The following is a 24,646-nucleotide window of genomic DNA, read 5'->3' as shown; positions in this document are numbered from 1 at the left end:
TCAGTGGCCACCCAATGAACTTAATAGGCAGAAGGTTTAAAACAAACATAAGGAAGTGCTACTTCTCTCAATGCACAGTCAACCTATGGAACTCATTGCTAGGGGATGTTGTGAAGGCCAAAGGTGTAACTGGGTTAAAAAAAGAATTAGGTAAGTTCCTGGAGGATAGATCCATCAATGGCTATTAGCCAAGATGATCAGGGTCACAGCCCCTGTCTCTGGGTGGGCCAGAAGCTGGGACTGGATGACAGGGGATGTATCACTGGATGATTGCCCTGTTCTGTTCATGACTTCTGACGTACCTGGCGCTGGTCACTGTTGAACGACAGGATACTGGACTAGATGGTGCATTGGTCTGACCCAGTATGGCTGTTCTTATGTACAGCAGTACTGTCGTGCCTGATGAATGTGCCATGCAGCCGTATTAATGTCCCATTGCTACAGAGTGCGCATTCTCGGTGGAAATCCTAAAAGAACAAATGGCACTTTCCTAGCCAGAGCAATGGACTGGAAAAATGACATTTTCCTGCCTTCTACCTCTTCCGCTCAGCCCCTACGTTGATTTGGGTCTGTTCGTTCCCAGGAGTTGTGAAGCTGCATAAGGAGGATTTTGGCTGTAGCCCTCAGGGCTGTATACGTTGCCCTGGTTTTCTCTGAAGTCAGTTCCATTTTGTTTCTGGTGTCTGCACTGTCTTCAAAGCAGCAGTGGGTGCAGTAACTCAGCACCCGTGTAATGCTACAGGAATTGAAGTCTGTTGCTTGCTGAGATTTTTTTCCAGTGTGATGGAGAAGAGGTTAGGTAATTATAGAAAGTAGAAAATTCACAGAACTGGGGCCAAACTGCCTTCTGAACTCAGTGCTCACCTAGCTACACACTTGTAACTCCAGCCTCCTAACCTTGGTACTGTGCATTCAAATGTTTGCCTTCTCCCAGCGCTGGCTTATCCATCAGGAACTGCAGCACTGCTCAGAGGTAGAGATCACAGCTACAAACACAAGCACCACACCTTGCAAGTCCACAACTGTTGTGACCTGTGAAATCCTCCTGCAAGGTTGTTTAGCTTGTCTGCTTCTCTCACTCAGGCAAGGCTCTTACTGTCATGGCAGATCCCCGGTAGCCATTCCTTCCTGATCAGAGAGAGAGACGAAGTGAGCACCCAAGAGCTAAGCCACAGTAAGTGAACTTAGGCTGGTCGGGAAGAGGGGTAGCAGAGAATAGAGACTGAGCTACCTGCAAAGACTCCCTTGGGAACTGATTATTAAGCTTATTAACTCCTGACACTAGTCTTATCTGTCCCAGACCTCTCTGCAGCGTACAGGAGGAGAATCTTGCTTTCCCTGTATCACCCCCAGCTCTCAGGCCTGCTACACTCGGGTGCCATTGGGGAAGGGAAGGCCTCAAAGTCAGGAATTAGATAGTCAAGAACCCAAAAGGCTCTAGAATTAGAAGCAGGTTCCATCTCTGGCCCTGAATAGAACTGCGGGGGTCTGAGAAACGCTTCTAGATTCCTAAATGCCCCAGGAGGAGAGGAAGACAGACAAAGCTGGCAGGTAAGAGAAGGTACTGGTCAGGTTGTGTTGCCCCCTGCCACTGCATGGGAGGGGACACAAAGTAGGTGGCAGAGTGACCTCTATGGTGTTGTGCACTCCGACCTTGCATCTTCAGGGGCACAGGTTGGGAGGGCTGAGCCAGTCTGGGGCAGATCTATTTGGGAGAGGAAACGCCTCCATCATCTTCCTTGCCTCCCCTTGTCCTCATCCCCTAGTATTTGAGCATTTGCTCACAGATTTCCCCTGGTCTTGGTCAAAGCCTTGTGGGAGAGTTTCTGTGTGCGGTGAGGAGGGGTGTGCTTTACTGTTCCCATTCTGCGTAGCTGATTCCTGCGCCTAGGAGAGCCAGTCTGTTTCTGGAAGCTTTGTGAGTTCACCCTTGCTGTATAATCATCTCTAAGCATTTTCTTGCTGAAGGGTGAGAGGCTACTGTGTCCACAGCAGTGCCTCATTACACCAAGGACTTCACAGGCATCTTTTCTGGGACCACAGACGTCAAATGTGAGGTTGCCAAAGTCACCACAAAGTAGGATTAAAAATCAGCCAAAAGAAAATAAGTCATGATCGCTGAAAGAAAGATCTGCAGTGAGGATGCAGATGCGATTGATGATGAAGCATAGTTAACAAGTATATCTGGGAAGCACAACCAGTGCTGATGCCCAACTTCCTAAGGAGATGAAAGCAAGAATTAAAAAGACAGGTGGAGCTTTTTTGAGACTGTCAAATATTTTGAAAAATGCCAAGGTTCGCACAAGAACCACGATAAAGTGAACCACGTTATTGTGATGCCCACATAGTTATATGCTTCTGAAACCTGGCCAATGCTAGAAGCCCATGACAGGATACTTTTAATGCCTTCCGTGAGAGATGCTTGCGGAGAATACTTGGTGTCCACTAAAGTAAATATTGCCGATGTGTTTCAAAAGTCTGACCAACAGGCTGTAGAGACAATGATTGAGGGAGATGGCTGAAGTGACTGGACATGTACAGATTAAAAAAGAGATAGTCCTAGACAAGCTCTTGACTGGACACCACTTGGTGGAAGATGGAAAAGAGGAGGACAAAAGATTATATATAAGAAAACCATTGAGAAGATGTCAATGTAATAGGAACAGATTATAAAGAAGCAAGAAACGTGGCATTGAACAGAGGGAGGTGGAAACACTGAGTTGCCTTGTGTCATAAATTACAAGAGCATCTAATCCAATAATCGAAATGCAGAAAAACTCCATGTCCAGTGGGTCTGTTACCACCATCTCCAAGCAGGGTCTGCCAGCACATTTCTTTAGCTCAAAGAGCTGAACATGGCATCTGCAGCCAATGATGCTTTTCAGGCATTATTTATGTTCAGTCTGATTGGATCAATTATTCCGCTAGGAAATCTGCTCTCCTTTATACTTGTGTTGTTTACAACTTTGCCATTATACCCTTGGCTAAAGACCCATCGTGCAGCGCTTGGTATGGGAGGTTAATATCCATTTGTTTGTTTTACATCAGAATCAAAATACAAAAACACCAACGATGATAAAAATTAACACCTGACTAAAAGCCATAAGGAAAGCTAGGAAATTCATTGTTAAAGCTGCCACTGTGTAATTAGGATTGTCAAAGGGTGTAGCTAGGAGCAATTGCTAAGGAATTAAGAAAATATAAATTTTTAAGTTAAATAATAGGAAAAATCTCCTAATGGTCATATGTGCTAAGAAGTGGTCATCTCATTACTTGGGACACTTAAAACTGTGCCAGAGAAAGCACTAGCAAATATGATTGGGTTCATTTATAATTCACCTCTTGCAGACAGACAGTTCTGTGGTCAGAAAGCAAAAAGTAAAATCCTTCAGGAGAAGGCCAGGAAGCTTTGTAAGGAACAGTCCTGTGCTGGCTGGCCTGAGGCAAAAGCCTTTGCTGTTCTGGGTGATTTTGTTGGTTTCAGTCAGGCCCTCTGCATAATTATGACTTTTTTTTTAATTTTTATTGATTTATTTGGTGTTAAACACTTAGGGTGAAACCCACCACCAGCTTTCTGCCGATGACTCCCTGCTTGTAGCTCCATTAGATCTGGTACAGTGTCAACTAACCGGTCTGATCTGCAGACTGTGTTAGGTACTTGCATGAATATTGTAATGCTCCAGGGCCCCTTTTGAAATCAGCATCACCGTTCCAAAACAAAATCCAATTGAAATCTATTGCATTTAGCAGAGTAAATATCCTACCTACAGTTCTCTGACGCCTACCTGCAAATGGCATGTATCCTCAGAAGATGTTGCCCATGATACAATTGACATTTCTTTCTGTTCAAACTCCTACTGAAACAATGGAGTTTTGTGTGGTAAGAGTGTGCTGCAGCAAGCATATGATCTAGCCTGGATGCCTACAAAGGTTTTTTTTTGTTTTTTTTTTAATGTAAAGCTAAGCATCTCCAGTGGATGAACTGAAAGCTGTGAGGCCAGACACTATGTATGTTCTGCAGCTAGCCTGCAAACCCAGCTACCTGTTTTGCCTCCAAAATAATGTTTCTTTCCAAGCTGCCAGAAATGATTAGTCCATTTTAAAGACTGACCATATGCAAAAGCTAACCCTGATCAGAAATGGCTTTACTAAACTATCCAGAATTTAGGATTTTTTTTTCAATTTCTGAATGATAAAAACAGCACTGATTTTAATAAATAATGTAAAGAAATTGTAGTGGAGTTGACCTGCAACAGTGCCGGCTTCTGGCTGAATGTGAATTAAAGCCCCCTGTAAAAGGGGGGTTTAGAATGGAAACAGCTAAGCCTCTGGAGTCTTTTGTGGCTATTAATCACTTTAAGCAGTTAGTTTTTTCCCCTCTTTGGTGTATGTTTCTTTCCAATGTGACAAAAAGAACATAAATTTCTCTCTCATAACATTGATTCTCTTTATAGTAACCTTTGAAGAGCAAAATCCCTTTATATGTGTTTGATATAATATATATTGCATCAAAAGCTACTCAGCAAGATTTCTTTGATTGACTGTTTCAAGGAGCAGGCATGGATCTCCCAGTGCCATACTAACATACTTTCACACTCGTATCTTTTATTGACTGGCTGCTGTTGGAAGGAAGGAAAAAGAAGTTAAATATCTTTGTAGGTCCCTTTTTATAATGACTGGCTGGAGGATTTGGATAGCTGACTGTGGGCTGGGGATGTGTGGAACTGGGTCCAGCTCCCCTGCCAGGCACAGGGAATAGCAGCATTTTGGGAGTGATCGTGGGAAATGTTTTCCCACCCACCTTGTCTGGAATATTGGCAGTCTGCCTTGCCCTGAAGGCTGAGGTATCTACCTGCTTTAGAAAAAAGTGGTTAGGTCTGGCTGCAAGAGAAGTTCAGTTAATACTTTACCCCAGTGCTAATTGTGTGCCTTCAAATTGTCTGTCTGTTTCTGGGGGGCTGCTAGGTTTTTAGGGGCTTGTGAGCAGGGCCCTGCACAAGGCTTTCAGACTCTAGTTTAAGCGATGCACAGGCCTTGTGCAGATTCTCTGCCCATAGCTCAGTTGCACGGTCAGCGAATAAGGATCCCAAAATGGCTCAAACATTTTCCTTTAAGCAGCTGCTGCAGCATGAGACGCTACCAAGGAGCCCCTGGCCTGGCATGTCTGTGTTTTGCTGGCAGTGTTTTGTGTAATCGCATCTAAAACATTGACTCCTCAGGCTCTTTGTTTAACAATATTTCTAATTGCTGGGATTGGTCTGTTTGCAAAGGCTTGGAGGGTGGAGCCTTTATCTTATGGGACTTCCTTTGACATTCCTTTTGTTTGGGTATCTGCTTTTGGAATTTAGTTTCTTTTGTAGATAATGGGATTCCATTCTGGGGTGTGAAGGAGCCAGTGAGCTGTCAGCTGGGAGAGGAGATACGAGCTTTTGATCAATGGCTTCTGTTTGTTTGTATCTTGGATGTATTCATGTTCAAATTTTCTCTCTGTTTTTATTAGTCTTATTGGAGGTGGGGTTATGATGTAAAGTTGAGAGAGGGCTTTTTAAAAATGTGTTTCTTTGCTAGTGGCTGAGTTTCTGGGCTGTGAGATCTCTTTTCATTGTAGACTGTTTGGAGTCTCTTTTAGTGCCAGCCAATGATTCTAACACATCTGCCGGCTGCTTGTGCAGCTAGAGTTCTTTAGTTAAATCACATCTGAGTTTGTTTTACTTGTCACTCAATGCACAGTAAAACAGGGGATGTGTTTAATAACAGTCCTGGTAACTGGAGGCCTGTCTTTATTCACAGAACACAGATCCACTGCATGGGCAGCAGCGATACACACCACATCTGTCAATCTGCCCCTAGGATGTCTCCAAGGAGCGACAAGGGAGTTCAGAGTCCCTGATCAGTCTGCTGAATGCCAGCTGCAGGAGGCCAGATAGTGGCAGTTGTGCTGGTGGGTTTTTGTTATGTAGATATGTGTATTACTGGGAACTGGGTTCAGACCCACCATCTCCTTTCATGTAAGCCAATTAACAGCAGACTAAGGGTCACTACTCACATGGGCCAGATGTTTTTCTCCTCTGCTGGCATATGATGCAGTGTGGGCACTGGTGCTGTATGGCTTATGCATGAGATGACTTGCATGTGCATTGGTAGGGGGATGTTTATTCTTAAATATATTTGTGCTTTGTTGTTTTGCTCCCCACCACAAATGCCATGGGATGTAATAGAAAGAGTGTTTGGTGTATCTACATTAGAGTTTAGCCTCAAGTTTTCTGCCGCTGTGCCAGTTGCGCTGACTCTGCATGTTTCACTGATTCCAACAATGCAGTGTGTCAGGGCACTCCTCTTTTTGGTTGGCTTTGTGCTGTGAGCGTTCACTCCAAGTACTGCTGAACATCACTGAATCACTGATTTCTTCTAGTTCTACAATTTGTTAGGTTGTAGACAAGAGCTTTCCCAGCTTCTTGTTACTGATGTAGTGACAGAAGTTGGCACGTAGGTGTCAAACTGTAATATGAATCTTTGCTTGTTTCTCTTCTACATAATGTAGAGTCGTTTGCATAGAACGACTCCTGGGCTCTTTGGTTGAGAGACTCTCCTTAAACGAAATGTTACTTTGATTTTCTATTTCATATTTGAATTTCGTTTGTGGTTGTTATGTTAGCTGCATTAAATAACTGAAAATGCTCTTTGTAAATACAATAGGAAACATTTACAAATTGCATCCGACGAAGTGGGCATTCACCCAAGAAAGCTTAAGCTCCAATACATCTGTTAGTCCTAAAGGTGCCACAGGACCCTCTGTTGCTTTTTACAGATCCAGACTAACACGGCTACCCCTCTGATACATTTACAAACTAGTACACGAGTTAGGTTTAATGGTAATCCTGTGTGTGTTGATCTTTCCTTTGTGACATGCATACATAATATTGCTGAAGATACCCTTGCCACATCATAAAATTATGAACGATATCATTGCTGAAATGCGCTGTGATGACGTGATATCTGGCTGGGTGAAGATTTTAGGTATCAGGCTGTGGGTGCATGCGGAGAAAGTGAAATAGATTCAGTTAGATTGGGTGGGAGAAGTTATGGAATTTATATTGGACTAGACCATGGCATTTGATATGACTTAGTAACTCCTTGATATGTATGTTTTTGGATAGTAAAACACTTCCATCCTGTGCACCGCCAACACAGGGTCAGGAGTCATGTGGCACCCCTCAGCAAGGGCATGGGCACTGTCTGCTCTGCTGTTGTGGGTTTTTTTTAAGATGTGAAACATTTTCTGTTTGTGCAGTAATTGTGTTATTTTAATGCACTCTGGGGGATTAGTTCACACACACCCGTGTGTGTGTGTGTGTGTGTGTAAGAGAGACCATTTGGGTAGTCTTCATTAATCTCTTCGCCTCCGGACTGAGGTTTGTCCTGGCACTGTAAATCGATGCTCCATTCAAATTAGCGAAAAGTCAGGCCATAAATTGCCTAGAAAATTGGGCTGCATTGGGGATGAAGTGATTGCTTTGAGGAGCCTAGTGGTATTTTTGAGAGAACCACATTGATGGGAGCTACTTTGGCCCTTGGTCTTGTTTTTCCAGTAGTCTGTTTCCAAACCAGCCAGCCAACTAACAACCTATCTTAGCTGATGCTTCCCTGATGAAAGTACAGAATCCAGTTTCAAAATAGCTTTATGTTGCTGCTTTTTTCCTTGCAATTTCAAGTGGGCTTTATGAAGTGGCTACATTCTGATCTACTCCTCTTGGTTATAAAGATGAGCGTTCTGGGACAGGTGCCTTTTCTATGCTTTGCGCAAGTCCTGTTTTGTTACCCCTTTTTTTGCAGTTTACATCCTCCTAATGCATAAGTCTTTGTAACTGTGGAGGCTTTAGTTAGTGCATGAAGTGCAGCATGGAGACTTGATTGTCTCTCCATTGTAGACTTTAATTTGTCCGGTTTTGTGAGATAGATTTTCCTTGTTCTCCAAAGGTATTTCCTTTGGATGAGGGAAATCAGCCTCTAATATGTTGTTAAGCAGAAAGCCCCAGGGAACTCCTATCCTAGTTGATGTGAATCCTTCCTTTATCCTCTTATAAGAATTGAATTATACTTTTAGAATTGTCTAAAGATCTATCCCTCTGAGCCTTAATTGAGCTTTTGTCTTTCATATTCTCACAGTGGGGATAAATGCTCCAAGGGGGTCTGAGTGACCATGCTGAAAAGACACACTTGTTTGGCCACAGTTCTGCAGCACACTTGTCTGATGGCAGGATCCATCCCCATGAGCGGCTTTCAGAAATTCATTGCATACCTGTGGACTTCAGTCTGCAAGAAAACCATGTAATGGGTTCTAGATTATGAAGAGATGCCTGACTTCTCCATAGTAAGGGGGAAGCAAGCCTCTTGTTTATAAAACCAATTTGCATCTCCCACTTCTAACATGGTGAAGAGCAAACCACACCCTAACTGAAAAAACTGTGTTGTGTGAAATCTTGTTTGGGTGGGACGTACTGCTTCCACTCCCATCGTTGTATGTAGTGTCGGTCCCAGGGTATTAGAGACACAAGGTGGGTGGGGTAATATCTTTTATGGGACCAATTTCTGTTGGAGGGAGAGAGACAAGTTTTCGAGTCACGCAGGTCTCAGGACCTGAAGAAGAGCTCTGTGTGGCTCAAACCCTTTTCTCTGTCCAATAAAGGCTATTCCCTCTCCCAGCTTACTGTTCCCATTCCCCGACACTTCGTTACGAAGCGTCATAGCCGGCAAGCGACCAGGAAACCCTCCACACACTCCAAGTGATAGCTTGCGGTTCCAGCACAGTCCTCGGTACACCTTCTGCATGCTAAATGCACGTGCCCATTTTTAATCTGTTTAAAAATTGCTGTTTGCCTGGGTAGGCAGGTATTTTTATGCAAGGATAAGAATAATGTACATTTTAAAATCCATTCAGCATTGGGTCTGCTGAGATACACTGAGCAAGCCCAGGACACCAGTGTAGAGGTGGTGGTACAGTGGTTTTTACCTTTTTAATGTTAAAATTTTAGACCCGTAGTTGTTTTTGCAGGTATCAGTTGTGAGGAGAGGGAAGATATTAAATATGCAATATTCAGGTAGGCTGATGGGTAGCTCAGGGTAGGACTTCAGACCCATTAGCTCCTCCATTCCACCTCCCCAAGCTGAGTTTGTTGACACTGGTTTGCCACAAGGGCTCCCGCCTCTAACCTCTGATGTCCTCATACCTACAAGGACTGCTTTATGGCAGCATCGCCTCTGGGCAACTTGCCCTAGGCAAAATCCTAAACCTATCTGTGATCCACTGAGCACACCTCCTTTGGAGGGATCTAGAGTTCAAACCAGCTTAATCCATCTCTATATGAAGGCATTTGTTTCCTTAAATGCCTGCATGTACAAACCATCTGCCAATAGCTGCTTTAGGGTTCTGTACTAGAACAGACAATGAAACCAGATTCCAGAAGCTCTGCCTTCCTCCTCCAGTGCTGGTTGCTCCGTTCCATTCTAGGGCTTGCTTTCCATCCGAGCGTAGGATTGGGTGCGCACTATAACCTGCTTTAAACCCTCTTGTTTTCAGTTTTTACTAATTTTTACCTAAAATTTCCTGGGTTTTACAAAGTAACAGTGGGTCCTGTGGCACCTTTAAGACTAACAGAAGTATTGGGAGCATAAGCTTTCGTGGGTAAGAACCTCACATCTTCATCATTCTTTTTACAGATTCAGACTAACACGGCTACCCCTCTGATACTAGGTTTTACAAAAACTATTCAGTTTTTACTGTTTTTTTTTTTTTTTTTTTTTTCCCCAAGCAAATTTTAGACCACTCAAGTACATGAATATACTGAGTGTTAGGAAAATTCAATCCCTTCTGTTAGGTAGATGTGCTTATGTTAATAATAAATTAGTGTAAGTGTAAATGAGAGACTCTTGAAGCAAGGCAATGTAGTGGAAGAGACACAGGCATGTGAACATACAGGTCATGAAATAAACCACAGCATTAAGCTGCTTTTACTTACTTTCTCCATGTATTGCTTTTTTTCTATCGTCCTAGCCCATGATTTTTATTTATCCAGAAAACTGTGAAGTTAATTTTTGCACTGATTTTTTTCAACTCTCCCCTCCCCACCCCTTAGCCTGAGTCCTGTGAATACAAGTCAGCTTGCCCACACCAGCCACAGGTGTAGGGTGACCAGACAGCAAGTGTGAAAAATCGGGACGGGGGTAGGGGAGGGATAATAGGAGCCTGTATAAGAGAGAGTCCCCAAAATCGGGACATCTGGTCACCCTACATGGGTGTCTAATTGCAGTGTAGACCTAACTTCCATCTTCGTTTAGTTGCACATTGTCAGAGTTTTAGAACTTGTGCTTGTTTCACTTATTCATCTGATTTGATTGGTTGGTAAAAGTGCAGCATTTGTTGCTTACTCCAAGGCTGTGTCCAGTGTAGCTGTTCCAGGAATTAGATTCTGGGGGGGTTGCACGACATTATTTTGACACTGCATTTTAAATGGCATCCGATCGGAAATAACGAGGGGGCATATTCAGGACCTCAGCACAGCCTTCTTCCCTTATTCATGTATGAATGGCATTGCTCAAATCTACCGCAATAGTAATTGTTTTAAAAATGCAGGCCAATAATTGTTTGTAAAATGAGTCATGCAATGGATTCTGGGAGAATTTATTTGTAGTGTAAACATGTTAGTTAGAAGTCATTAATATGACATTCACACAACTCTAATAAAGTACCTAACACAGAGAGATCTGGCACCACTGAAATACTCAAAGGACATTAAGTATGAGTCTTAAAACCAAGAGTATTGGAAACAAGATATTTTTACGTCTCGTTTGGGAGTAATATAATTGCGTTTTGTGGCTCTAGCAGATGCTTGGGCCAGCTGGTTGGAGAGCATTGTTTTTTTTCCCCCCTTAGCTTTGGTACCATACAAATAAAATCCTTATATAGAACTCTCATAAAGACCTCTCTTTTTTTTATCATCTCATGGTCGAAAGACCTATTTTTGTGTGTACATAATATTCTGGATTGTATAGACTGTAGACACTTTTATTACAAAAGCACTGGAGAATAAACTACAAATGGTTGAGTCTAATTTGAGGCAATACAACATTCAATCCGGCTTTACTGACCTTTTCTGTCTAGCTACTGCTATCCAAATCTCCCTGAGAAGAAACACCTAGAGCTGACGGAGACTTAGTTGTTTGTTTTTAGAGAGAGATTATCAATTGACATAGAGCTGCAGCAGTAAACACTTCTGAGTGCATCCTTGTGGATGGGGTGCCAGAGGGACGTTACCCCACGCTATGTTGGATTGCAGGCTCTCTAGGGAACATTGGACGGACTGAACAGCTCACTTTTGGTGTGAAACTTACATAATGAGCTCCACATTTACGTATAAGGTTCCCAATGCTGGTCATCACTACCACAGCTAAGTACTTAATGTAATAAATAGTTTATTCTTCCAACTTCCCTGTGAGGCAGAAAAGTACCTGCACAAGAGCATACTAGAGTGGTTGTGTTGGCACAAGCAGTGTTTTATTTGTGCCAGGGCTGCCCGGCTCCTCTGGGCCCGGCGGTTCAGAGCCCGGCCCCTCTGGGCCTGCCGCATCAGTTATGAAAGTAAAAAAATTTGCTTCAGCCCCGGCACTTCTGTCATTACAAATTAAGCACTGGGCACAAGACAGCATTGGAAGCTGTATCATTGTGAACTGTAGGCAGAGTTGGCTACAGCAGATTTTCACAGTGGCTTTGCGCTAAAGCAAAGTTGGAGAATATGGCTGCCCCTGCCTTACACTGACTCTAATGGATTTGGGGTCAAACTTTGCTTAAACAACATTTCATTTTCACATTGTCTAGTGCTGAATAGTTTGCCAAGAAAAATAGGAGCAGCTGGATTGGCTGGGTGCGTAGGTCAACATGTTGCCCTGAATATGGGTCATTAATGAGAGAACATTACTGGTCGCACACTTGCTAACACTTCATGTTGCCAAAGCTGGATTCCAGGGGGGAATATTTTATTTTTGTGTGGTATTTTTGGACAGCCTAATTATGCAAATACTATACTGTGAATCCTCTCCTTTTCCATGGGAGTTGTGCTTATGACCTTCCCGGTTTGTGCGACTTTAAGACAAATCCTTAATGGGATTTCCAGCTTTTTACTTGTCACAGTCGAGCCTTGCGTCTCACTGTTCTGTAAATATTTGGTTATTTCATACATTTTCATGTGCAATTCTGTCATTGTGCAGCTGAGACGTTCATCGGACTAGCGCAGGTTAGAGTTTTGGGGCATGGTGAGACCTAGAGGCACCATTTGAGAGAACCCGGTGCTTGCATCCAGCCCGTGAAAAGCTGTAATACTTGCGCTGTGTATATCCATGAAAAATTGTCTTTGCTGTCACATTTGTTCCTATGCAAAGGCCCTTTTTAAATACTAATTTTTGATGCTGCTTCTGTCATATTGAACTGTTGTAATTAGTAAGTGGCAGCCGCCCTCTTTTTTCCATTGAAAGCAGCTCCAGACGATGGGAATCAAAAGGATCACTGTAGAGGCTGCTGTTAACAGCGTACCAGTCGTGCCTTCTGTAAGTGTTTTTAATCTGTGGCCCCCATGAGGTGCTTATGTGAGACCAAAGACACCGTGGGAAGCTGAGCCAGGAAGTGTGTGGGTTTTGAAGACAGCATGTGTTTGGGGTCCAGAATGGCTGGCCGAGCTGTGGATTCTCCATGCGGCAGGCAGAGCAGAATGTGGCTGTGGGAGGCAGACACGGTGGTAGTAGCGTGGCTGGGTCACAGCCAGGAGGAGACTCCAGCATGTTTCATGTAGTGTCCTGTATCTCTGAACGCTGTACAGAGTTACGCCCTGATGTGAGGCCAGAGAATGTCTAGGCAGCCCCTAACCATAGGAATGCGAAGCTCTCCGTCCAGGCTGGGGTTGGTGACTCAGGCAGCCAGTTCCTATTTGCAGTTCTCACCCCTAAGGGAGTGATCAGCGACCTGACCGGGCTGATGGCTGTGCAGCAGGCGATGCTGCGCCCGTGCAGTGAACAGAAGACCCAGGAGCTCGAGGAAGGGAGATGGAAGGCGAAGACAGGTCACTTGGGGCTCAGGAGCAGCCAGGCACCTCCAGGCCTAGCTGGGAAAGGCAGGGAGTCGTGAGAGAGTTCTTGTTACCTCAGAGCAACTCTCTTTAAGACTCCCCTTATTTACCCACAAGGAAATGTTCTCCTGGGTGTGTTTGTGGTAGAGCCAGCTTGACACCTAGTGGCCGGCTGGATTTATGGCAGGTAACACAGCCTGACCTTCGCTCTTGTGGTTTGGTTAGATTTCTCCTCACTCAGCTCCAGGCAGAGTGGGGATTTATGAACCTGCATGTGCTGGTCACGTCTTCATTCTGTGTGAATCATCATCAGTCCCTTTCCTAATGCTGCCAATATAATTTAAAGAAACAGGAGTAAAAAATATCCCTCTAAACTTGTTGTAGCACATCCTGTATTGGGCTGGCAGGAACAGCAGTGATCATTAGAATATCTCTGAAAAGACATCTGCAGCTTTTTCTGCAGCCTGACCTGAATTGAGTGGTTTGAGCCTTTACCGGTACGGTAGTTATACCCAGGATACAGCTCTGTGCTGAATTAAACAGTCTCTCATGCAGCGCAGCCTATCAATCAGCAAGCAGGGAGGCATTGACATAATTTATAACAAAAAGCTAAAATAAAAATGTTCTTGTGGCTGGTTGGGATTTGAATCCAAGCCGTGGAGATTAAATGATGCAAAGATAAAGTGTCTTTGCCTTCATGTTATTTTGCCTTGTTCATTCTAGCTCACTTTACACACCAGCCCTATCGGTTTCCCAGACACTATGAAGTATGTTTGAGCTGGGTTTGTTACTTGGGAAGGAGGCCAGTGCTAACAATCAGAGAATCCTGTGGGTTACTTTGAGGGGAGTGTGCCCTGCAATATTAGGGACAGATCTTGTCTGGGTGCTGTTGTTTTTCTCTTTGACTATTGATAGCACAAGTGACATGCTAAAAATGGCAGCTGGACTTCCTTGCCCTGTTGCCAATGCCCATGCTTCCATCTCACCAAGCTGAAATGGACACCCGCTTTAAGCAACCAGTGGCTGCTGTAGAATGAGAGGCTCTGACTGGGATCCCATATAACAATACCTCATACAGATAGTGCTTTTGGTCCACATATCTCAAATTGCTCTTCAGAAACAGGCATGTGGTGGTGTTACTCCCAATTCACAGATGAAGAAAGACGACTTGCCCAAAGTGACACAGCAAGTCAGTTTTGGAGCTGGGAGCAGAACGCAGTTCTCCTGACCCTCAGTCCAGCAGCTACTCAGACTTATTCCTGAAGCTGTTCATGCATTGGGAAGTGCAGTATCCTGCACTGCAAATCTGTTTGGGGAAACTGGTTTAATTTGTGTGAATAAGAAATATATTATGAGGGTTGTGAGAGAGAGACGTGGCCTGAGTCCAGGACGCAAGCATCTCCTGGATTCTAAGCTTCGGTCTGTCCGGGGTGAGTCATGTAACCTTTCTGCACCACCCCAATCGGAAGATTGACCCTTAGGAGTTATACCTGGCCTATAAAGCTGTGCCGAGGGAGAGCACATTCATCAGAGCGAACCCCATTAGTCCCATTCCAACACCATGCCCTTTTCCCTTTTCTGTTTGAAATGTGCCTTGAAATGTGTAAATCATCTTAACATCTTCCCTGCTCAGTCACCTCACTAGCCCTTTCACTAGCCACCTCACTAGCCATCTGCTAATCTGAGTCATTGCTGCTCTATAAACGCCCATTACAGTCCCAACCCAGACGGTGCTCCATGTTTGGTAGTCTCCGCACCTGCTGGTGGTTGGGCAGGAGCTCACAGCTGAGAGAAGTTGGATCCTCCCTCACATCCAGCCTCCCTGCCAGACATAGTTTCTCTCTTTTTTGGTGAGGTATTTGTGTCCTGCAGCATTTCCAAACCCAAGCATGTGGGCTAGAATATTCTTCTTCTATTTTAAATGAATGCTAAGATTCTCTCTCATTCACATGATTCCAGGAGCTGGGGCTTTAAGAAACACACCAAAATATTGCAAGACTTGCTGTAAAATCATGAGTGTAGCCAACAATGGTCTTGTTTCTATTCTACACATTGGGAATAACATTGCACAGAATTCTATGCAAATTATAATTATTAAACACAGTTCTAATGCAAATAGTGTGGGGTAGAAGCTATAGACATGAGACACTGGGGAAGAAATGCCAAAGCAAAGCTGCTTTCATGCAGAACCTCCTGCGTTGGAGCAGTTTGTGTTTTTCTCTCTCAAGTTCTTGGAAATTTTTACAACGGTAATGTGGGATGTGCTGGTTCCCAACAGACCTTGAATGGTCTCTTGAAATATGTGTTAACTACTTATGCTAAACAATCTGTTCCACCTTGTATTTTGCTGTGATACCCTGAGTACCTTTCCCAGGCCTGAAGAAGAGCTCTGGGTAGCTTGAAAGACTCTCTCTCTCACCAACAGAAGTTGGTCCAATAAAAGATATTACCTCACCCACCTTGTCCGTCTGTAGGAGTCTAGACGGTCTTAGATATTCAGACATAATTTTGACATATGCCCAGAGGCAGAGTGCTACAGCCAGTATGTGGGAAATGGGAGTTCTGCCATCTTCTACTTTTAGCTCAGGAGCAATCACCGATTAGAGAGATTTGTACAAATCTAGTAGAGTGCTTGCCTCTTTAGGATGGAATTGTTCCACAGTGGCTGGATTGTTCTCTGGATGGTTTAATGACACTGATATATGAGGAGTTATACTATCTGTTGAGGGTGGCAGTGATGGGCAGGCACTGGAATGTGCATCCTGGTGTGGTGTGCTTAGGGTGGGACGTGCTCTGTCTGGATGAAAGCCAAATGAACGGGACTTCTGCAGTCTCTTCTGCTGGAGTAATACTTGCTGAGGAGAGGCTTTTGTACTGGGTTAGAGCATGACAGGCTCTTTCTGGAGGGTTGTCTGGCCACATGCAGGTCCCCGTAATGAGTCTACACACTCAGCAGTTCTAATGTTCACTCTAGTATTGCTACTGCCAGTACGCTACAGTTGTAAATAATGAAGGATGAAGTGTTGCCCAGCATATTCCCTCACAGAATGCTTCATTCCTTGCTTTAGTCTGTAGCATCCTCTGAGTTGAGGCTGTGAACCTGCTCCCTCTAAAGGGCTGCCCAGAAACACTTCTTCCCTTCCTAAATCATCTTAACATCTTCCCTGCTCAGTCACCTGACCAATGGCAAGAACAGCCTGCATTTTGTGAGCAACAGATTTAAAAATAATAAAAGGAGATTTTACACATTGCATAATCAACCTGTTGAACTCTGTCACAGGATATAGAATTCAAGAGTTAAGCAAGATTCTAAAAAGGATTAAATACTTATAAGACAATGAGATGATCCAAAATTGTATCAGGCGTACTAAGATAAAACCTATTTCCAAGACGTAAACCATCTACTAACAGACAAGGTTATGAAGAAACGTCTTCTACGGGCAGGATATTGCATAATTGTCCACTAGGGGGTTTCTTACACCTTCCGCTGCATTGATGGACCCTGGTCTGATCCAATACGGCAATTCCTAAGTTCTGACAAACCAGGAGAGGAATGGTCTGGTACGTCACATCTGAAGGTGGGGAGTGACTAATCCAGGGCTATGTGGAGATGCTGTGAGCTCAGTCTAGTGTCTTCCTCTCCACACAATGCACGTGTGCATAACTCCAACTCTGGTGCGGTGCTTTGCGTCTTCTAATTGAAAACTGATCATCATTCCTATTCAGCAGCTTTTTATCAGGCTTAAGGAAGTTGATTTGGTGTTTTGTAGTAATTTGAAGTTTATGAAACACATATACCAGCACCATCTTAATTTAACTTACAGACTCTGCCAATTTCCTGTGAGCAAATCAGTTCTCATCTGGAAGTAATGGGCCGTATCATGCCTGCAAGTGGGAGCAATGACTTATGGTGATGTCACCCACTGGCTTTTCATGGAAATTATTAATAAATCCATAATTCTATCTGCAGTGATGTTGTGTGTATAAATATTTAATTTACCTTCGGGTGCCCATGTTTTCACCATCGTGCCCTTAGCTTTCTGACTTAGCTCAGAGGAGCTGCACAGTAGATGAAGTTATCAGAGCTTTCTCTGTGTAGGGAAAGGTTAATGTATTTCTCCTTTTTCCTTTTAATCTTTACACAGTTTGGCTTTGGGGGCTTGGGTCTTAGAATCCAAGCTGGCAAAATATAACTTCTCCTGCCTGGATGAAAGACTTAAAAGATGGCTCTGTCTCTGGCAGAGGCCTTCCTAACAGAGAAGGTTGTGACTGTGACTAAGTGAAGACCTGTTGCCTGCTTCTGTTGTTAAATGAATGGTATTTGGGGTAGGAAGCCATTTCTCATGTTTTCTGTTTAAGGACTGAAATATTTTGGTCCTAACTATAGACTTGCCCTTTCCAGCCAAAGGCTTTCATCATTATAGCATGCCAAGTGGTACACAGAAGACGTTTCAAACTGGATTTAAAGTCCAGGATTTAGCAGCAAAGGCGGGATCGAAAGTATCCTACTTCAGGGTGGAGCAGATTTAGAGAAGTTCTGTTCTGTGAAACTTTCAAGTCTCCAAAACTACTATGCAAGTTAATTCTTTTTTGCACATTTTTCTTTTTCAGGAAATTGCAGCTTATTTAATAACATTTGAAAAGCATGAAGAATGGCTAACGACTTCCCCTAAAACAAGGTAACATTGCTAATATTGCAGCTTGTGAAAATGTACATTGATTTATTTTCACTGATGACTTGACTTGCTAATCAATTCATTGGGCACAAAGTGAAAACTCCAAGTCATGCTTGATAGCTTGTGACACTGAAGTCTCATTAATTGACTTAATGAGTGTTTTATTGAATGAAATCAGATTGATTAAAAACAGACCACCTGCAATCTTGACAGGTAAAAGTTTTAACCTGATGATTTAACATTTAATTGTATCCTTTCAGATAAATGCATTTAAAAGGCTTTGTTGAGTGAAGGTTGTAGGCTATTTATCTTGACAATGCTCCCTACTGTCACTAATCTGTTAGCCAGAAACTAAAAAAAAAAAATCCTTTTCACTTTTCCTGTTTAAAATGCAGACTCTAAGTTTTGTTTGTATTTTGGCATGTTTCTTGTTGGGGTTAAGTGTCTGGCGGCAAGGAGATCCCAATAAGCCAAATTAACAGGCATGTTTGCAGTTTATTAAGCAGTAAATGTCATGTATTCTTCTAACTGCCATAAATGTTTAACTTCTGCAACCCGCTGGGAACTGAGACAATAAATTAAAGACTGCAGATGTTTTCCTGTGGTGGAATCCTGATGATCATTTTATTATGTTGAGACATGAAGTTACACTACTTGCGACTGAAAACAAGAAAAGGAACTTGTGCTTACAGAGAGTGTATAAAGTTCTGGGGTGTTATCTAAAACCACATTTTTTATTTTCTAAATTATAGCATCTTTCTCATTAACAATGAATGGAGCAAGGGTTTATTAGTCAGAAGAGGGTTAGCTCAGCAGGCATCTGAAGTTCTGTTTTTCTTGCAGTGTAGTTGGGAGAAACCCAGTGCATTTTCACACCTGTTCACAACTAGGCTGTTGGATCACTGGTGTGAGAACACATTTTTGGAGGAATAATGAACTATTCAATGTTGTAGTTCAGGCAAGACCTGCCCCAAAATAATACAAGAAGCTCTAGTGCTTTTCCTGGGAGGAGGCCAGAGTAGCTGGAAGTGAGGCTTTCCTACTTCTGGCCTCTGCAGTTCAATGTGCTAACAACTGCCTGGAGAGCAAAGACAATGCTTAATGCAGACAAGAGGGTACTGTAAAGCCAGAGAGTACCTTTTCCATCTCCAATTGGGGATGTCCCCAAGAAATGCAAATGCAGAGCGAGGTACAGCAGACACAGCACAAGATGAATCTTTGATCGTTTGTTGCTTGGTTTGGCATCATATTCCTTTGTAATTAGTAGGGGCAGAAATTATAGTAAGATACAAGAATGGTTATTGACCGTAACAAATAGTACAAATTAACTTGCTGAATGTTTAATAGCTCACAGCTGAGGGGAAGATTTAGACAAAGGAGGATGGTAGAAGAGCAGTTAAAGAAAAGAGAAGGGTGGCTTTCTTTGGGAAGTTAGAAAACAACTTCTGTTAAGCTTAGGACATTCTCCACCCCCATTTCTCTAGCATTCAAGCTGCCTTAACATCCTCTTACATTATTAAACAAGTTCTTCATTAATAGTTATCAAAATGGGGTGTGCGTTAGGATTGAGAGGTGAGAGATTTCATATGTTATTGCTTTTACAGGTGATACACCCAGTTCCACCAGACTCAAATGTATTACTACAACAGTTGATAGTTCAGGTTCTTGCTTTCAAGGAACTTTAGGTGCACACTGTGATAGGATCCCTGGGGTGCAGCCTGGGACTGTGGGACCTCTATGCTCTTAACTCTCCAGCCTGGGCTGTCTCTCACAATGCTTTGCTAGTGACAAGCAGCAAACCCCTCCAGGTGCTGTTACCACTCAGTACAACTGCATGTGGAGCCCCACACCCAGCTAGATTGCATGAATGTTCCAAGAGCCACTCATGAATCACACAGAGAAAGGCACCAGCCAAATCCTCCCAGCCTTGTACCTCAGGAATAAAATAATAATATACCATCTTGCACTGCTCAAGACCCTTTCTTAAGCAATGCAAGTTTATTAATTGGTTCACCACTTCATCAATGGAAAGTGGATATACACCAGCCTAAACCTGAGTAAATTTACCAAGCAATTCATGCAAACACACTGGTAAAGATAAACAGTAAAACAAGTTTACTGATTACAAAGGATAGATTTTAAGTGATTATAAGTGAGGGGCAAAAAGTAGAATGATTACCAAAATATAAGCACACAGTCTAAACTCTCAACCCTATTAGACTGGGCAACATCTAGATTAAGCAGTTTTTCTCACCCCACTGGATATTGAAGTTCATAGGACACATGTTTCACCTTTGAAACCTGGGCCAGTCTCCTCTGTTGGAGTCTTCAGTCTTCTGAGTGTCCTTGTTGCTTGCAGCATCGATGAGGGCAGGAGAAAAGGCCAAGCATGGGGCCACTGTATTCTGTTTTATACCCTAAGTCCATGTGCTTGGAGAACACAAGTCCAAGCACGTCTGGTGGGTATTGCTGAGTCTCCAGGCTGGATTGAACAATTCCCCTGGTGTGACCTTGTGCAGGTGAGTCATTGCATTGTAGCTCCCTTGCTGGACAATGGCTGTTGATGGTTGGTTGACACCCGATTGGGCGTTGGTTACTTTCCTTGCTATTGTCTTTGGGGGAGCTAGTACCTGGGCACTTTCCTAACCCACAGCATATTTTAGTGACAACCAAACAACACAAATCTCATAACTTCATATGTATTAATGATATACATATTTAGATGGAACAGTGGGGTTTCAGCAGATCATAACCTTTTCCATGTTCCTTACATGGCATGCTTTAGTTGCAATATCACAATTATGAATGATGAATATGGGGGTTACAGGGTGCTCCCCTGGGGTGCAGAGTGTCACACACACCTCTCCAGCCTAGCTGTGGGTCTATATTTTATCACTAGTGACAGGCATCTCAATCTGCAGTCTCTGGGTGCTGCCACCTTTTTCTTGGGGCTGTGTAAACAGTTTGTCTCATTCCACCCATTGGCTTCAGATCAATAGGTAAAACGATTGCATTTGGAAAAGCTGTTTTCTGACCTAGGAGCTTGAGTTATAGAATTAATGCAAAAAGACGTCTCTTTATGCTTTGCCAACTCAGCCTGTTGAGTGGTCAGAAAGCATATTAAGCAGAGTCGGGATATATACAGCACCATTAAATACATCAGAAATATGCATGTGTTTGTAGAAATGTTTTTAAGACTTTAAGGGTTTGTTTAGTTTGCTAAAGGCAATGCATGAAAATAGCAATTTTCCTATTAATATTACAATATCCTGCTCCTGTGTATTTATACTTGAAAGCATAATGTCCCATGAGGAGGAAAGTTGCAACGGCTGTTCAAGGACCTTTTTAAATTAGTTGTTGAGTTCATTTTGAAATTTTTTTAATATTGAAATTAATTGGTGCAGTTAAATGCTGAGTTCATACAAACAGGCCTCTTGGTATTAAAGAATTAATGACATCGATCCAGCACTGAACCGGAACATTCCCCATTCTTCGTTTGCTGCTGCAGGTGCTGCTAATTTCATCTTAGAAATTAATAAAAATGAATTGCACAACTGACACTTAGAGTTTCTTAATGAAATGATACATAGTGTGAGCTGAGGAATCGCTATGGAAATGAATCGCTGTCGTCGGCGCTCATAGAGATGTTGGGTATGTAAGTTTCAGGAAGGGGTTGACCCTTGTCTGTGCTGCTTTCTGATGGTCTAACAACACATATAGTCCTTATTGCATCCTAATTGTAAAGAGGGGCTTGGGAGCCGGCTGTTTGTGATTCAGTAATGGGGTGCTATAATGTTTCTTTAGTGGGAGGCAACAGTCTGGTGGTAATAAATGTATAGGGAAAGGGGCTGGGAATGACACTTCTGCAAAAGTAGTTTTCTGTCCACAAAAAGTTGTCTGTTGGATATTTTCCCTATGAGAAGTGTGGAGTGCAGGTTCCAAACTGCAGGCTGAGTCATGTGTGCATCAAGAAGAGAGTAACTTGGTGTCCTCAGCAGGTCCTTGGCCATGATGTGTCACGTTCAATGGTGTAACTGAAGGCTGGAGTTCAAGATCATAGGGTTAAGCCCTTGTGTGTTGAATATTAATGACAATATTTCATTACAATACAATAATGTCACATGACAAGAGCTAATTGCAAACTAATATTCATCCTGAAAGGTCAGTAATGGGATGTTGTGAATGGCAGAGATGAGACCCTTTGCAGAGTTGGCTCCAGCTAATGTTATCTGTTCAGAAGGGAATGTGCAGAGGTAATTTGAAATATGCATGTGAATGACTTAGGAAGGTGCCGTGCCAGTTTGTCCTTTTCACGGGGTAGCACAGCTCTGCTGTCTGACACTAGAACGAAGGGCGTGTTTATAATGGAAACCTAATGCTTCTTTCACGGCTGGGGCGATTGCTCTGGCTGAAATGTGTTGAATGAGGGTTGGCCTGGGAAGAAATAATTCTACTGCACTAATATACAGGCTGGCAGAAGAGGGAGTGGCTCTGGGTTTCAGGCAGTATCTACATGCCTGGAATTTCAACTTGGCTTAATATTTTCCATTTAATAATTCACTGAATTACCCTATAATACGGGTATTAATAAATTAGAACAACTGAGTTCCCATGTTTACAAAGAAATGGTGCGCATGGATGTCCTAATGTTGGTATACTATCTCTGTAATCTGTGGGTAAGAAAGTGCCTTATGCACGTCTATTAACAGAATCATAATGACCGAAGAAGCAATGAGAAATCTTCCAAAGTGTCAGACACACCTGATTTTTTTTTTGAACGTATGAATCTATGAATTTCACAAATCTCCTAGTAAAGTGACTTTCTAGTGCTCAATAAAGATTAAATGTTGGACAGCACTGTAGTTATTTGGTTTTGTAGAACGAAGACTGTTATTTTTGCAAAATATGCTAATAAACATACTAGAGATTATTATAACTAATTAGTTAAAACTAAACAATGTATAAACATAAATTAACAAAGTACATTTGGTGATGTAGTAACCTTGATGTTTTCTTGTAATCATATTTGCTTGCTTACTTGTTAATTTGCCAACTAATCCACAATGGGTCTTCTAGTCATTAGTGAGAATTAATAAAGTTCGACAGTAATGTAGCACTAATAAAATCTTTGATGCTTCAAGATTTAAATGCAAATCATGGAAAATTACTAAACATTCCCATAGGAAATGGAATAAAATTATTTTCATTGTGAAAGGCACCCTGGTTTTCAGTGGCACAATGGATTTTCCAGACACAAACAATCTTGGTTTCTCCCTCAATACATTCTATAACTACTGATTTTTTCATTTTCAAAGCACGTTAAAAACTTTAACCCTCATAACATCACCGGCTTCAAATCTCTCAAGTCCCTGGTGAGTTCCCTAGCTACTGGGCTATTGGTTGTTCTGGGGTGAGTCTCGGTTGTTGACCAGGGGTCCCATGCTTCGCCTGCGAAACCTTCCTAATGAAACCAGTAGCTCTTCCTGATTTGGCGCAAGAACTTGAACTTGGGTCTCCTACAGCCCAGGTAAGTGCCCCTACAACCAGATTGACTCTTATAATCTCTCTCTCCCCCCATGGCCCAATGACTATTTATACAAATCAGAACCGCTCCAATGGTGGGTAGGGAGATAGGGGGAAGGAATGGGGAAGAGTGTGTGTGTAAAAGACTGACTTTATAGCCTCGTGGTAAGGGTGCTCATGTGAGAGATCGAAGTTCAAGTCTTTGCTCTGTCTGATTTAGACCAGTGACTTGAATGTGCATCTGCCTGATCACTAGGCTGTTGACTGTTCTCAGACAGTCTCTTTCTCTCTCTGATTTTGACCACAAATTTCATCCTAACAAAACTTTCCTCAACCCAGAACTGATATAATTCCATGAAAAGTTTTCATTTCCATGAAAAAAGTGTAGTTCAAAAGTTCCCAACCAGCTCTTAGTATTACCCTTGTTTCCAGCATGAGGAAACTGAGGCACAGAGCGGTTAAATGACTTACCACAGGCTCAAACCAATGGGACACTGGTAGAGTGGGGATTAGAATTGCAGGAGTTGCAGACTCATGCTCCGTGCACTGGAGTTAGCTGTTCAGTCCACTAGATCAGTTTCTCTATAAGGACTACAATTTGATTATTGAGAATTAAATAGTGTCTCTTCTTGCAAGTGATAAATATAGATTTTACCATCTACATCTGTGCTTTGATGCAGGGTTATTTATCTCTTTCATGCTACATTTTGTAGCATTATGTTAACCACTTTTTCTTTGCTTGATGATATTACTTATTTTATGTTTTTTATAATATAAAAATCAATTGAAGTGATTAAACAGGAAAAGGAGTCTGACCTAAGCTTACAAGAAGAGGATTTTCAGAGTACAGGTATCTCCATTTGTCTTTATCTCAGACTTTTAAGTCCTAGATGTGGCCAGGCTTTGAAAAATGTGCATCAACTTTTCAGCACAACAATATAAAATACAGATTCCTCAAGAAAACTTAGCTCTGAGTCGCCTCCCTCTTGTGAATTAAGTGAAACTCTGAACAGCGGGTGTTAGTCAGCAGATCACTGGGCATGTTCGAATGGATTGTGGTCACATAAATTAGAAAAATCAAGTTGTATCAAATTTAGGGTTACCATACGTCCTCTTTTTCCTGGACATGTCCGGCTTTTCGGCACTCAAACCCCCGTCCGGGGGGGAATTGCCAAAAAGCCGAACATGTCCGGGAAAATGGCGGCTCTGCTCCTCCCCTGACTCTTCGGCTCTTAAACAGAGCCGGGCTGCCCGAGCGCTACCGGCTTCGGGCAGCCCCTGTGCCTCCGGACCCTGCGCCGCCGGAGCCCGGGAGGGGAAGTGCCCGGCTGGGGG

The 24,646-nt window shown here is 42.8% G+C and overlaps 1 protein-coding gene across 9 annotated transcripts in view; it reads left to right on the top strand.

Annotated features, from left to right (window-relative positions):
* Nucleotides 1-24,646, top strand: part of CAMTA1 (calmodulin binding transcription activator 1) — an 877,916-nt gene that overhangs the window by 191,847 nt on the left and 661,423 nt on the right. For all 9 annotated transcript variants that reach the window (XM_034753730.1, XM_034753728.1, XM_034753726.1 and 6 more), the window contains exon 2: nucleotides 17,724-17,791. The gene's annotated coding sequence lies outside the window, so the exon portion shown is untranslated. The remainder of the gene's footprint in view (nucleotides 1-17,723; nucleotides 17,792-24,646) is intronic.

Source organism: Trachemys scripta, chromosome 19, assembly GCF_013100865.1.
Source record: "Trachemys scripta elegans isolate TJP31775 chromosome 19, CAS_Tse_1.0, whole genome shotgun sequence".
Classification (NCBI taxonomy): Eukaryota; Metazoa; Chordata; order Testudines; family Emydidae; genus Trachemys; species Trachemys scripta.
Note: the sequence above shows the minus strand (reverse complement) of the source record. Positions and strands in the feature narration are given on the sequence as shown.